This window comes from Triticum dicoccoides, chromosome 3A (genome assembly GCF_002162155.2).
Source record: "Triticum dicoccoides isolate Atlit2015 ecotype Zavitan chromosome 3A, WEW_v2.0, whole genome shotgun sequence".
NCBI lineage: Eukaryota > Viridiplantae > Streptophyta > Magnoliopsida > Poales > Poaceae > Triticum > Triticum dicoccoides.
In genome coordinates this window covers 354,067,598-354,081,323 of record NC_041384.1, presented here as the reverse complement: position 1 = coordinate 354,081,323, position 13,726 = coordinate 354,067,598, and positions in this window count along the sequence as shown.

The window sequence follows — 13,726 nt, the reverse complement described above, 5'->3', positions numbered from 1 at the left end:
AGTCTACGATGACTGGGAGGAGTGTCGGAGACAGGTTCACCGTTTCAGCGGTAACAGTTACAAAGGGTACACCACTAGGGCGGAGGCCGAATCTAGATACGCCCGCTATCTAGCGGGAGAGAGGAGGGAGCGTTGGAGGAACCGGATGAAGACCAGTTTGATCGCGATGATGCTCATCGTGATGACCACAGCTCTCTTCTATGTGATGGTAGTTTAGATGATCGATATCGACTTGTAATGTGAAGGCAAACTCGATACTCGCGGTCTTGAGACTTGTAATGTTTTATCTTTGTCCGGTCTTTTGAATCCGGAGACTAATATGATGAATTGTATTCGGAGACTAATCTTCTATTGTATTTGATGAATCTGATGTTGCTGTGTGCTGCTGTCTATATTCTATGCAATAATATATTTTGTAACCTGTGCAAAAATCAGAAAAGAAAAAAAAATAAAACCTAATATTCATACTAATGGCGCACCACACAAGACACTAATGGCGCACTGTGATCATCACACTAATGGCGCATTAGCTGCTGGTGCGCCATTAGAATGCCAAAGCACATTTGTACATATGGCCCCTGGGAGGCATTCTAATGGCGCACTGCAGGCTATACTAATGGCGCACTATGCGGTGCGCCATTAGAACACCAGATACTAATGGCGCACCAGTAGTGCGCCATTAGAATTTAATTCTAATGGCGTGATGCCAGTGGCGCACGAGTAGTGCGCCATTAGAAGGCAAATTCGGTGCGCCACTAGCATGCCTTTTCCTAGTAGTGGCAGCATGAGAGGCGGGAGTGGCCGGAATTGTCCACGGCGCCGGCGGACGAAGCGAACGAAATCGGAGCACGCAAGTGGGCGGCGAAGGTGGGCGAACATGGGCGGCGACCGTCAACGGGGCCGGCGGCGTAGCTCGAGGAGGGAACTGGCGTAGGTCGCCTTCACGGCGGGTGGTGCAGGTGGTAAGCCGCGGCATAGGTGCAAGGGGGCGGTGGCGCTGTTGTTCGTCACGGGCTGGGCCACGGTTCTGGTGTTGGTCGTGGCGCAGATCCAGGCGGGCGGCAGCGCAGGTGGGTAGCCGGCGATGGCTACAAGGCGCGGGCGACGGGGGAGGAGGAAGGAAGGAGATGGACTTCTTTGTGACATGTTTAAAACTCTGTGGGTTTTTTTGCAAAAAAAAACAAATACACTGCCCTGTGGACAACTTTTCCCGGACGGAGGGAGTACTAGTTAAATCCGAGCTATGGGTGTGAAGCACTGATATGCCAGTACATTTGATTGTGACCTGTTCTATTTTTGTACCTGGACTTTTTTTAGAAAGGGCTGTACGTCAACTTAATGTGCTAGCAGAACTTATTGTGTTGTATGTCTGTTTTCTTTGCACCACATTCAATATATTTCCCCGTCATTGATAAAGATGATGAACCATTATGTCCGACTTTGTTGGTTTCAACATAGCCCTTCCCGTAGCGATCCACTTCTTCCATCCTGATTGTGCCGTTCTATATGATTGTGTCAACTATATAAGTTTTTACTGAGCATCAGCAATGCATATGGCTGAAAGATGTATTTACGAGCATCGACCGATGGGTCTCTCTCTCTCTCTCACACACACACACACACACACACACACGCGCGCGCGCGCGCGCAGACACACAAGTGGGACTCGTTGAATTATTTATTTGCTCGTGACAGCTTTTAATTAGGTTCCACTGTAATCTAACTTTTTTCTTAAGTTATTAGTTGAGCTCAGTGACTTCAAAAAGTTGTACAGAAGCCTTGTTTGGGCCTTTCCGGCGTCGCTGAATGTGGGCTGAGTAACCATGTTAGGTTGTACTGTATTACACATGCCTTTTTTTTCAACATCAGCAATGCAACTGGGCCGACAGTTGTACACAATATCCGGGCCAACTTGTTATTCTCCGCCCCGCTAGGCTGCAAACTTTCCTAGGAGTTATGCATTAGGCTTAACAAGAAAATGGACTTTAAGAAATAATAAATGGATGTAATAATAACTGGGCAGTTACTATGCACCAAACACGTAATTAGTTTGAAACATATATTATTTTTGGAATTTGAAAATTTTAATTTCATTACTTGTTGCGTGCGCAATATTTCATTGGATTTTAACGTAATACAACTTTATTTTGAAATTATATTTGACCTGACTAGAAATTTCGGATAAAAATATTTCGGATCCCATCAAAATGTGGGAATTTTTTTTGAATTCTGTATTGAGCGGTTGTTTGAAATTATTAATCGTTGTCCTAGCTAGAAGTTGGGCTGTACTTTTAACAAACTGTAAATGGGCTGTAGTAAATTCCATTAGAATTAAAAAATGGGTTGTACATTCTTACAAATCGCAAATGGGCTATATGTTCTCTGCCAAATCCGAGCTGTGGGCCTACTAAGTTGACGCGTACCAAGGGCTTTGTCAACTTAGTCAATATAAATGATTCTAGCTGCAGTGATTGTACGATGTCCATCCAACGACCGTAGTGCTTCTTCAACCTCTGGTCTTCTTGCTCCAGCCGCCCAAAGCAGCACCGGTTGTGTCGCGTGCTCCTGCCTCCCGTGGCCGGCTGTGATGTCGCGGAGGCCTCACAGCCCCGTACTACTCCCACCGCTGGCCAAGCCATCCCTCTACTCACCCACACCCCCTGTTATTCTGCGGCGACGGCAGCCTCACACCGCAGCCGAACCAGTGAACCCTCGTATTCCTCTCCGCGCGGGCTTCCACTGCTGCGTCTTCCCCGGCTCCACGTCGTCCCCTTCCTAGGCCTCGCCGTCGTCCAGACCACTGTCCTGGTGCTCTCGGCGCGGCGTGGTCAACGTGGTCAACGACCGACTTCCATCGGAAGAGTACTGTACGTGAAGAGGCTGACAGCTGGGTCCAAGCGGCCGCAAGGAAGTGCCTCCTTATTACGTGCAAAATAATTATTCCTCCACCTGACAGCAGGGATCCACCGGACGGGCCACCTTATTTTGCAAAAAAACGTTTCCCCCCTGACTGCTGGGACCCGCCGGACGGGCCAGCGTATTTCGTGAAAAAAACGTTCCGCCCGCTGTCAGCTCGGACCCACCAGAAGTTCCTCCTTATTACGCACAAAAAAATGAATACTCCCCCTGCTAGCTGGGACCCACCATGGTGGGAGGCTGACTTGTGGGCCTACTAAGTTGACTGGGATGGGGGCCTTTGTCAACTTTAGTCAATATGAATGATTCTAGCTCCAGTGACCGTACGATGTCCATCCAACGGCCGTAGTGCTTCTTCAACCTCTGGTCTTCTTGCTCCAGCCGCCCAAAGCAGCGCCGATCATGTCGCATGCTCCTGCCTCCCGTGGCCGGATGTGCTGCCGCGGAGGCCTCACCGCCCCCTACTATTCCCACCGCTGGCCAGGCCCTGCGGCGACGGCAGCCTCACATCGCAACCGAACCAGTGAACCCTCGTACTCCTCTCCGAGCGGGCTTCCACTGCCGCGTCTTTCGGGGCTCCCCGTCGTCCCCTTCCTAGGCCTCGCCGTCGTCCACCGCCTTGGTGCTCTCGGCGCGGCATGGTCAACGTGGTCAAGGAACGACTTCCATCGGACATGGACTGTACGTGGAGAGGCTGACAGCTGAGTCCACTGTCGCAGCACGGAAGTGCCTCCTTATTACGCAGAAAATAATGATTCCTCCACCCGACAGCTGGGACCCACCGGATGGGCCACTGTATTTCACGAAAAAACGTTTCCCCCTGACTGCTGGGACCCACCAGCTACATCTTCGCATGCAAGGAAGTGCGTCCGGGCAAAAAAAAAACGATTCGCCCCCTTGACTGTTGGGACCCACCAGCTACATCTTCGCAGGCAAGGAAGTGCCTGACAGTCGGGATCCACCTGGTCGAAGCGTACGTAGCATTGTCATTCTGGTCGCGAACATGTACGTACATATATACTGGTGGATGTAGAGGCGCGCACATGTCGTAGTAGAGGCGCGCACGTAGCATGTACACGTACGTACATCGGCATGGTGCAAGAAAGAAAATACGGCCACGTATGTGTACATACGGGCGGGGTCTCGAACGCCTACTCGCGCATACGTACGGCCAGGGCTCGTGTACATGGCTGGGTCGGAACAGAGAAACAGTGTCGTCATCATGTTCATGGGGAGGCAACGGAATGCGTCGTGTTCATGGGGAGGCAACAGAATGCGTCGAGTTCATCGGGAGGCAACGGAACGCGTGGGAGCCAACTGGCCGGGTCAGAACGGAATGCGTGGTCGTGTTCATCGAGAGGGGTTGGACAGAACAGGCGATGGAAACGAGCCCTGGCGTACCGCACAACGGAGGAAACGGACCTCCTACATTCGGAACGTGGTCCTATTGATTGGGAGGGGTCTGGCGTACCGCAAAATGGAGGAAACGGACCTCCTACGGTCGAAACAGGGGTCCTGTTGATCGGGAGGGGTGTGGCGTACCGCAAAACGGACGAAACGGACCTCCTATGGTCGAAACGGGGGTCCTGTTCATCGGGAGGGGTGTGGCGTACCGCAAAACGGACGAAACGGACTTGTGTTGGAGCGCTACGGTCGAAACGGGGGTCCTGTTCATCGGGACGGGTCTGGCGTACCGCAAAACGGGACTCCACGGGATACTGTTCATCTTCACCATCGACCTCCTCCAGCCTCCACGGGCTACCGTCGACCTCCTCCAGCCTCCACGGGCTCCTGTTCATCCAGCCTCCACCACGCGCTACTCCACCAGCTACTGTTCAACCACCCCTCCACGGGCACCCCTCCACCGTCTACTATTCATCCAGCCCTCCACACCACGGGGTCCTGTTCAACCACCCCTCCATGGGTACCCCTACACCGTCTACTATTCATCCAGCCCTCCACCACATCACGGGGTCCTGTTCATCCAGAGGCAACGCCACCACTCATTGTTCATCCAAACCCCCACAACGCTCACTGTTCATCCCAGAGGCAGCATCGATCGGCTTCAGTTAGCAGCAGTAGCGAAGGAATCGCTCGATCGGGTTAAGTTAACAGCCATTGATCGATCGCTCGGGTTCAGTAACGCGTAGCCTGCAGTGCAATCGCTCGGGTTCAGTTAGAGCCCAACGCCTTGCTCGGGTTCAGTTAGAGCCAACGCCTCGCACACACGCGTGTACGTGTACGAGAGAAACGCGCATCGCTCGGCCCCCGACCTCCCACCATAACCGGGAACTCCCCGAAATTTTCCTCGCCCTCGCTTCTACCACGGTTTTTTCCGTCATGGACGGCCCAAAGAATGTCATGTAGCTGCGTCTCCGGCCCGCCCAGGACGAAAAGCCCATTTTCTGTCATGATTTTTTGTCATAGAGGTAGGAGCCCACCACATCTATGATGATACTGGGTTTTGTCACAATTATCGTCATAGAAGTGTCATATGTATGACAGAAAAAAATTCGTTCGGCCCAAAATGTCACGGATGTGTCTTTTCTTTTGTAGTGCCTCCTCCTAGTAGGAGTAGGATTCCTCCTTTCCTAGTCTTACTAGGAGGGAGAAGGAGGGAGAAGGGAAGGAGAAGGAAAGAGGGGGCACAGCCCCTCCCCTAGTCCAATTCGGACTAGGCCCATGGGGGGCGCGCGGCTAGCCCTCGTGGCTTCTCCTCTTTTCCCTTAAAGCCCACTAAGGCCCATATGTACTCCCGTATTCCCGTAACTCCCCCGGTACTCCGAAAATACCCGGATCACTTGGAACCTTTCCAATGTCCGAATATAGCCTTCCAATATACCGATCTTTACAGCTCGATCAGTTCGATACTCCTCGTCATGTTCATGATCTCATCTGGGACTCCGAACAACCTTCGATACATCAAATAACATAAACTCATAATACCAATCGTCACCGAACGTTAAGCGTGCAGACCGTACGGGTTCGAGAACTATGTAGACATGACCGAGACATGTCTCCGATCAATAACCAATAGCGGAACCTGGATGCTCATATTGGCTCCTACATATTCTACGAAGATCTTTATCGGTCAAACCGCATAATGGTATACGTTGTTCCCTTTGTCATCGGTATATTACTTGCCTGAGATTTGATCGTCGGTATCTCAATACCTAGTTCAATCTCGTAATCGGCAAGTCTCTTTACTCGTTCCGTAATACTACATCCTGCAACTAACTCATTAGATACATTGCTTGCAAGGCTTATAATGATGTACATTACCGAGAGGGCCCAGAGATACCTCTTCGACAATCAAAATGACAAATCCTAATCTTGATCCATGCCAACTCAAAAAACACCATCGGAGACACCTGTAGAGCACCTTTATAATCACCCAGTTATGTTGTGACGTTTGGTAGCACACAAAGTGTTCCTCCGGTATTCGGGAGTTGCATAATCTCATAGTCATAGGAACATGTATAGTTATGGAGAAAGCAAAAGCAACAAACTAAACGATCATCGTGCTAAGCTAACAGATGGGTCAAGTCAATCACATCATTCTCTAATGATGTGATCCCATTAATCAAATGACAACTCATGTCTATGGTTAGGAAACATAACCATCATTGATTCAACGAGCTAGTCAAGTAGAGGCAAACTAGTGACACTCTATTTGTCTATGTAGTCACACATGTACAAAGTTTCTGGTTAATACAATTCTAGCATGAATAATAAACATTTATCATGATATAAGGAAATATAAATAACAACTTTATTATTGCCTCTAGGGCATATTTCCTTCATTTGGACCCTTCCTCCGAGGGCCACGAAATTCCCCCCTCTTTCCTCCATATATACAACCCTTAGGGCATCGTTTAGACTTTGGGTTTTGTTTAGATTAAAAGCTCGCCATAGCTGCAACTCCGCGTACTTCGTTTGTGTTCAACGACCAGACCAAGACGTCACAGAACACCAGCTTGATCAATAAAGCTTTCATCTTATATTCGCAATATCCAGATTGCAATCTCAGTTTCTTGCTTGTTCTTCGTTTGCTTGCAGGAAATAGACCCTCATGGTTAGGTTGATCGTGCTCCGGTGTGGTCAATAACCTCTCGGAGTTGGTTTGGCGATTGCTAAGGCGCGACGTCCATGCATGTTCATAGTCGGATCATCAAAGTCTACTCCACCGAAATGATAATCACCTTCTTACCAAAAGACGGGACAACTTTGCCTCTATCAGGTATGATAGAACAACTGCTAGCTAATCCTTATGCAGGAGATGGAACCGAACATCCTGATATGCACTTGATATATGTGGATTATTTAAGCTTGTAGGTTTACCCGGAAATGAAGGTAAGAAGAAGGTTTTCCCTTTATCTTTGAAGGGAAAAGCATTCGCATGGTATAGGCTATGCGATGATATTGGATCTTGGAATTGGAATCGATTGAAATTGGAGTTTCACCAAAAAAATTATCCTATGCATCTAGTTCATCTTGATCGGAATTACTTATATGATTTTTGGCCTCGTGAAGGAGAAAGTATCGCTCTAGCTTGGGGGAGGCTTAAGTCAATGTAAAATTCATGCTGCAATCATGAGCTCTCAAGGGAAATTATCATTCAATATGCTCGGCTTTCTCATGATGATCGATCCATGCTTGATACTTCTTTTACTGGTTCCTTTATGAAGAAGACTATTGATTTCCGGTGGGAGAAAGAATTAAACGCAACTCTAAATATTGGGAACTCGACGAAGGTAAAGAGTCAGGTATTAATATTAAGTTTGGTTGTGTTAAATCTTTTATGAATAATGATGCTTTTCAAAAGTTTAGCACTAAATATGGACTTGACTCTGATATAGTAGCCTCCTTTTGTGAATCTTTTGCTACTCATGTTGATCTCCCTAAAGAAAAGTGGTTTAAATATCACCCACCTATTAAAGAAGAAATTAAAGAACCAGTAGTAGCTAAAGATGAAACTATTATATATAATGTTTATCCATTTGTTCCTACTGCTTATATTGAAAAACCTCCTTTCCCAGTTAGGATAAAGGAACATGCTAAAGTTTCAACTATGGCCAACAAAAGTAATATAAGAGCACCTAAACTAGCTGAACAAATCAAAGTAGAACCTAGTGTTGCTATGGTTAAAGATCTCTTGGTCGACAATATAGATGGGCATGTTATTTACTTCTGTGATGAAGCTGCTAGAATTGCCAAACCCGTTGAAAGAGATAAACATAGACCCGTTGTTGGCATGCCCATTGTCTCAGTTAAAATAGGAGATCACTATTATCATGGTTTATGTGACATAGGTGCTAGCGTGAGTGCTATTCCTTTTACATTATAACAAGAAATTATGAATGATATAGCACCCACTGAAATAGAAGACATTGATGTTACTATTAAACTTGCTAATAGAGACACCATCACACCACTTGGAATTGTTAGAGATGTTGAAGTCTTGTGTGGTAAAATAAAATACCCTACTGATTTTCTTGTTCTTGGTTACCCACAAGATGACTTTTGTCCCATTATCTTTGGTAGACCTTTCTTTAACACCGTTAATGCTAAAATAGATTGTGACAAACAAACTATCGGTGTTAGCTTTGGTGATGAGTTTCATGAATTTATTTTTCCAAGTTTAGTAGAAAACCTCATAAAAAGAATTGCCTAGTAAGGATGAAATTATTAGTCTTGCTTCTATTGCTGTACCTCCTACTGATCCTTTAGAACAATATTTTCTAGACCATGAGAATGATATGCATATTGATGTGACCGTATTTGCTACATTGGCAACATACATTTTGAAGGTAGGCCAAGCACAGAAGAAGATATATGTCGTACCAGCTAGGCGTCAAACGAAAGGTATACATGCAATTATTCAAGACGACACCTATGCGACCGACGAAGTTCAGATCCTACCAGCGAAGGAAGTGAAACCGACGTTCAGGATTCCATGCAAATTTTTGACAGTGGGAAAAATTCAACTGAGGTTAAATTAAACTCAGGTTCAACGTATTGCGTTCAATAGTACATGCGTGTACTAGCTACACGTCTAGCCAAGTATTTAAATTAGTACTAGTAGTTTGTTTTGGCATCTTGTGATCAGCTTGCGGGATATTTAAATTAGTTAAGTTGTGATTAGTTAAGATGAGAGAGAGAGAGAGAGAGAGAGAGAGAGAGAGAGTTCGTGTAGATTTTCTTGTTTGAGTCGGTTTGGGTGGGGACGTGCGATGCCTATATAAGAGGCTAGCTTCGGTCGTGTACGAGGAGTTTTTGAATTTTTTTGGTTGTTGAACAAAGGCTGGCAAGCCGGGGTATCTCCCCGTAGTGAGCTAATGCGTGTGTTTCTCTCGAGGAGCTTAAATTATTGCTTTGTGTTTTTGGCGAGGGATTAGAGACGCCGTCTCTAGTTTGCTGCTGATCCGTGGAGGATCGTCCACATACTTCCTCTTTTGGGTGTGTGTGTTGTTTCTGTGGTAATTGCATCTACAATATCTCGAGCGCCACATCGTTCTTGGTGTTATCATACCATGAAAGGTTGGGAAAGCATTCACGCCATCGAGTTTTTTGTCGATGTTCGCATCACATATGCATGAAAGAAGTGGAATAGATAAGATTTTCTTTGAACAACCTCCTCTGCTTAAACACAATTTTCTTATTTAAACTCTAGGAGGTCCTCCTCCACCTAAAGGTTGTCCCGTGTTTGAATTAAAACAATTGTCTGACACTTTGAAATATGTTTATCTTGATGAGAAAAAGATATGTCCTGTTATTATTAGTGCTAACCTTTCAGAACATGAACAAGAGAGATTACTGAAAATTGTAAAGAAGCACCGAGTTGCTATTGGATATACTCTTGATGATCTTAAGGGAATTAGTCCCACTCTCTGTCAGCACAAGATTAATATGGAACCTGATGCTAAACCTGTTGTTGATCATCAACGGCGTTTGAATCCTAAGATGAAAGAAGTGGTAAGAACTGAAATATTAAAGCTTCTGGAAGTAGGTATAATCTATCCCATAGCTGATAGTAGATGGGTGAATCCCATTCATCTTGTCCCTAAGAAAGGAGGTATTACCGCTGTTCCTAACGATAAAAATGAACTTATTCCACAAATAATTGTTACTGGCTATAGAATGATAATTGATTTTAGAAAATTAAATAAAGCAACTAGAAAAGATCATTACCCTTTGCCTTTTATGGATCAAATGTTAGAAAGACTATCTAAGCACACCCACTTTTGTTTGCTTGATGGATATTCTGGTTTTTCTCAAGTACCTGTTTCACAACCTGATCAAGAGAAAACCACCTTTACTTGTCCTTTTGGAACTTATGCTTATAGATGTATGCCTTTTCGTTTATGCAATGCACCTGCTACCTTTCAAAGATGTATGACTGCTATATTTCAAAGATGTGTGATGCTAGTGATTAAGTAGGTATAATATATCCTATAGCTGATAGTAGATGGGTAAGTCCTATTCATTGTGTCCCTAAGAAAGGAGGTATTAATGTTGTCCTAATGATAAGAATGAACTTATTCCACAAAGAATTGTACAGGCTATAGAATGGTAATTGATTTTAGAAAATTAAACAAAGCAACTAGAAAAGATCATTACCCTCTGCCTTTTATTGATCAAATGCTAGAAAGATTACCTAAGCACACACATTTCTGCTTCCTTGATGGATATTCTGTCTTTCACAAATACTTGTTTCTGAACTTGATCAAGAAAAGACCACTTTTACTTGTCCTTTTGGAACTTATGCTTATAGACATATGCCTTTTGGTTTATGCAATGCACCGACTACCTTTCAAAGATGCATGACTGCTATATTCTCTAATTTTTGTGAATAGATTTTTCAGGTTTTCATGGATGACTTTTCTATTTATGGGAAGTCTTTTGATGATTGTTTAAACAATCTTGATCGAGTTTTGCAGAGATGTGAGCAAACGAATCTTGTCTTGAATTGGGAGAAGTGCCACTTTATGGTTAACGAATGTATTGTTTTGGGCCGTAAAATTTCTAAAAGAAGTATTGAGGTGGGCAAAGCTAAGGTTGATGCAATTGATAAATTGCCATGTCCTAAAGATATCAAAGGTATTCGTAGTTTCCTTGGTCAGGCTGGTTTCTATGGGAGATTTATCAAAGACTTATCTAAAATTTCTAGGCCCCTTACAAATCATTTGCAAAAGGATATTCCATTTGTTTTTGATGATGATTGTTTAGAAGCCTTTGAAACACTCAAGAAATCCTTAATTTCTGCACCTATTGTTCAACCTCACGATTGGAATTTGCCTTTTGAAATCATGTGTGATGCTAGTAATTATGCTGTTGGTGATGTTCTAGGACAAAGAGTTGATAAGAAACTGAATGTTATTCATTATGCTAGTAAAACTCTAGACAGTGCTCAATGAATTATGCTACTACTAAAAAAGAATTCTTAGCAGTGGTGTTTTCTTGTGATAAATTTAGATCTTACATTGTTGATTCTAAAGTTATTGTTCACACCGACCATGCTGTTATAAAATATCGTATGGAAAAGAAAGATGCTAAACCCAGACTCATTAGGTGGGTTCTCTTGCTACAAGAATTTGATTTGCATATCACTTATAGAAAAGGAGTGGAGAACCCCGTAGCTGATAACTTGTCTTGGCTTGAAAATATTCTTGATGACCCACAACCTATTAATGATAGTTTTCCAAATGAGCAATTAGATGCGATAAATGTTTCTAATAGTACACCTTGGTATGCTGACTATGCTAATTACATTGTTGCTAAATACATACCCCCAAGTTTCACATACCAACAAAAGAAAAAATTCTTCTATGATTTAACTCACTACTTTTGGGATGACCCACATCTTTATAAAGGAGTAGATGGTATTATTAGGCGTTGTGTAGCTGAGCATGAACATCAACAAATCCTACGAAAATGCCACTCTGAAGCTTATGGAGGACATCATGCGGGAGATAGAACTGCTCACAAGGTATTGCAATCTGGGTTTTATTGGCCTACTCTCTTCAAGGATGCTCGTAAGTTCGTCTTATCTTGTGATGAATGTCAAAGAATAGGTAATATCGGTAAGCGTCAAGAAATGTCTATGAGTTATTCACTTGCTGTTGCCATTTGATGTTTGGGGATTTGACTACATGGGACCTTTTCCTTCATATAATGGGTATACTCATATTTTGGTTGGTGTTGATTATGTTACTAAGTGGGTATAAGCTATTCCAACTAGTAGAGCTGATCACAACACATCTATTAAAATGCCGAAGGAAGTTATTTTCCCAAGGTTTGGAGTCCCTAGATATTTAATGACTGATGATGGTTCACACTTTATTCATGGTACTTTCCGTAAAATGCTTGCCAAGTATGATGTTAACCATATAATTGCATCACCCTATCATCCTCAGTTTAGTGGTCAAGTTGAACTTAGCAATAGAGAAATAAAATTAACTTTACAAAATACTCTCAATAGGTCCCGGAAGAATTGGTCTAAGAAATTAGATGACACACTTTGGGCCTATAGAACAACATATAAAAATCCTATGGGTATGTCTCCTTATAAAATGGTTTATGGAAAAGCTTGTCATTTGCTTCTTGAGTTAGAACATAAAGCTTACTGGGAAATTAAAGAACTCAACTATGATTTTGAACTTGTTGGTGAGAAGAGGTTATTTGATATTAGCTCATTAGATGAATGGAGAACCCAAGCTTATGAAAAAGCCAAGTTATTCAAAGAAAAAGGTTAAAGGATGGCATGATAAAAGAATTGAAAAGCGTGAGTTCAAGGTTGGAGAATATGTTCTTTTGTACAACTCTCGTTTTAGATTCTTTGTAGGAAAACTCCTCTCCAAATGGGAAGGACCCTATGTTATCGAGTAGGTTTATCGATCTAGAGCTATCAAAATAAATAATTTCGTAGGTACTAACCCGAAGGTTGTTAATGGGCAACGAATAATACAATATATCTCAGGTACGCCCATTAATGTTGAAAGCAATATTATCCAAACTATGACATCGGAAGAACACATAAAAGAAACCTTCTGGAACACTCCAGAATCGTGAATGTAACATCCCAAATTTTCAATTTGGAATGTTATACACTAGATCATCATTGCATATCATATTTCCTCGCATTTTGGTTGATCCTAGAAATTCTACGCAACTCAAGGACCCCCGGAGAGAGTTGGGGATTTCATTATTTTCAAATTTGAGTTTTCTCAAATTTTGAAAATAGGATCATTTGATTTTATTTATTTTATCTTCAATTATTTCAATTACAAATACTATGAGAGAGGGAATAAAATGACTTTCCAAAAATAAAGAAATATTGAGGATTTAATAAAAAAATCAAATAAGATTTTATTTTGGTTTTATTTGCTATTTTATTTGAATTTAGGAAAAAATGCACGTTTTCAAAAACTGCATTTAGAGCCAAAAAATGTTCATCCTGTTCTAAATATTTTATTTAGACGGTGAAAATTTGTTTTGGCATTTTTTAGATTTTTATTTATTTTTCTATAATTGTTTTTAGTAGCAACAAAATTGTTTTAAAAAAATGCGACCCCGCGCCCGACTGGGCCAAGGGCCCAGCCGAGCAGGCCGGCCGAGCCGCCCGCCGCCGCCTCTCGCCGGGTCGGGATAGGAGTCCCGACCAGCGCTGCCGCCGCCCGAGTCCTGGGAGGACTCCGCCTCCCGAGGCCGACCCCTCCCCCAAGTCGCCTCTCCCCGCCCCCTTTATAACCGCCGACGCCGCCCCCCTGCAGCCCACACCGCCACCGCCGCCGCCCCACGCCGCCTGCTG